Genomic DNA, 2,516 nt, shown 5'->3' with positions numbered 1-2,516 from the left:
TGCGGACAGAAGTGGATTCGAGGCGGCGTTTGGCATGTGGGAGGGGCGGATTAGGAGCCGATATCTCCGCCTTGGAGTATCGAATTAACAAGCGGTTGGTCTTGTTTTAGAGAGCAAAGAATTCTGCTTAATGCAATACCATGAAATTATTATAGACTCGCAGGCAAAGTAGAATAATGTTGTCGTGAAATAGCACTATTTTCCCGTTTTTCCGTTGTACACTCTAGGTATTTATTAGCTCTTGATTAAATAAACCCCTTCGACCTTCCACAGGGTGCAAATTATTATTATTAAGACTGAAACATAGTCATTGATGGTGTAGCATACGATAGTATTATCTTATTATGCTTATTGCAAAAGAATATTACATCACCACAGATTATTCTTATTAGATGTACACATTGATTTATGAGATTTTTAAGACAGCAATAATAAGCAAACTGGGCGCTGCCATGGCACCGTGCGACTTGTGCTGCCCCCTGGCAAAGTTACGCTTTAGAATTTTTAGATTTGTGCAGAGCACAAAAAGAGGGCGCTGTCGACAGACCCACGTAGTAGCGCGACCGCCAGGAGGAGCCAATACATAATAATGCGACGAACTGGTGGCGGATCGGAAAACAAAACAAAATAGAACCAAACTCGACCGGCAGAGAGAGTGCTAGAGCAGCTGGGAAAACTTTACGTGGGGCTGGTGTTGAATGACATCCACCACTACACTCACGTTCTCACTGGTAAGCAGGAGTAGAGAGGAAGGGAGGTATGATGTTTCTCGTCTTGCTTATAAGACACAAAGGTTTGATCTTTGATAAATAAAGTCGTAAAGTTTTATTCTGAACAACCGTCACTACAGTCACTCCATTTTTTCTCCTAGCTCGGATCCTCTCTCATACCACGTGACTCCTAGTGTCATAAACATAATATAAGGACACTACATTCCTCCTCATCTTTGAAGAATAACTGCATTATGTTGGATGTACATTCATACTTATTTGTCACTTGTAAAATTAAACTTAAACATTTCTCAAACTTTGTTTTGACTGGGAATACAAAAGAAATACAATTTCTGGTTGCTCTTTCCACAATTGAACAAATCATAATATGTGTATACATGTCACCTCAACATATTCTAACTTTCAAAATGAAAACATTTTTTCTCAATAACACTCCACTGTTAATTCAAACTGTCAATAAACTGTTTTACTGTTCGAACATCCTTGAATCTCACACACTTTCTCACATCACAAAGTCCTTGAATCTCACAGGAAATTTCCTCTCCCTCTCGGATCTTCGCGTACTCATTGGGCTTCTCAGGATTGACCGGGGTGGGGGTTCTGGGTCCTGGATCAGAGAATCATCTGAGTCCGGAGTAATGGACTCGTCTTCCATCTCTTCAGCATGATCTACGCGAACTTCCACTGGTTTGAAATGAGAGGAATTTCTTGTCACCTCTCGATCACCATATCGAGCTGTGATCATACTTCCTTTCTTCTCTCTAATCTCGAATGGCTGCGGATTGAATGGGGGATCAAGTTTGTTGTGTCGGGGTTGGCGAACTAACACACTGTCACCAACTGACATTTTACATTCATCAGTGTGACGCCGTTTGTCAGCATAAGCTTTCATCTTGCTTTTGCTAACAGCATCTTGTATGGCAAGTTGAGCATGTACTCTAGAATGTGCAGGAATCTGAACCTTCTGCTCAGGAAGTACCGTTTTCATAGCTCGTCCTGTTAGCGCTTCAAACGGAGACATGTGCGTTGATGTGTGGGGCGTGGCTCGATACTGTCTCAAGAAACTGTGCAGCTTTTGTTTCCAGTTCTGTGTCTCCGCTGTTGATGCTCTGATGTGTTTATTCAGAGTTGAGACGTTCTGCTTCTGCATTAGCTTCTGGCCATAAAGGTGTGATGCGTCGATGATGGAAACCTAGATGTTTTGCAAAATCTGCAAACTCTCGACCATTAAATCGAGGTCCATTGTCCGACTTCACGACACTGGGTATGCCTTGTCTCGCAAAGATAGCATCCAATTTTGGAATAACTGCTTTCGCAGATGTTGATGTCACCAACTCTGTCTCTGGGTATCTGCTGTACTCATCTACAACAACAAGTAGGTATTCACCGAAAGGAAGCGGTCCAGCGAAATCTACAGCAACTTCATCCCAGGGGCTGGAGGGTAGTTTTGACATTCTCAGAGGTTCACGCTGTGTATGCGTGATGCTGGAAGCTTGACATGGTATGCACGATTTTACCCGTTGTTCCACCATAGCATTGATCCCAGGAAACCAGACTTTCTCGCGCAGTAATTTCTTGGTCTTCACAATCCCTTGGTGTCCAATATGGGCAAGATCAATCGCACAAATTTTCAGTTGATCTGGGACGACAATTCGATTTCCCCGCAACACGACACCGTTGCTGACTGCAAGCTCATCTTTCACGTTCCTAAAGTCTGAAATTTCGCTGTCTTCCCAAAGCTTCAAATCTCCACTTCCAATGGCTCTGCTGAGTTTTCGCACCTTT

General features: G+C 43.0%; 1 protein-coding gene and 2 long non-coding RNA genes across 6 annotated transcripts in view; 2 read left to right on the top strand and 1 right to left on the bottom strand.

The window, feature by feature from the left end:
- Positions 1–2,516, bottom strand: part of LOC106817262 (zinc finger protein 239-like) — a 28,007-nt gene that overhangs the window by 14,078 nt on the left and 11,413 nt on the right. The gene's annotated exons all lie outside the window — the stretch shown is intronic.
- LOC106817266 overlaps positions 1–2,516 on the top strand; it is a 24,579-nt gene that overhangs the window by 15,309 nt on the left and 6,754 nt on the right. The gene's annotated exons all lie outside the window — the stretch shown is intronic.
- The window catches only part of LOC106817265, a 6,885-nt gene continuing 4,714 nt past the window's right edge, over positions 346–2,516 (top strand). Inside the window, exon 1 of the long non-coding RNA XR_001395023.1 lies at positions 346–757. This is a non-coding gene — a long non-coding RNA (uncharacterized LOC106817265). The remainder of the gene's footprint in view (positions 758–2,516) is intronic.

Source organism: Priapulus caudatus, unplaced genomic scaffold (assembly GCF_000485595.1).
Source record: "Priapulus caudatus unplaced genomic scaffold, Priapulus_caudatus-5.0.1 Scaffold1654, whole genome shotgun sequence".
NCBI lineage: Eukaryota > Metazoa > Priapulida > Priapulimorpha > Priapulimorphida > Priapulidae > Priapulus > Priapulus caudatus.
This window is presented reverse-complemented; position numbering and strand designations above follow the sequence as displayed.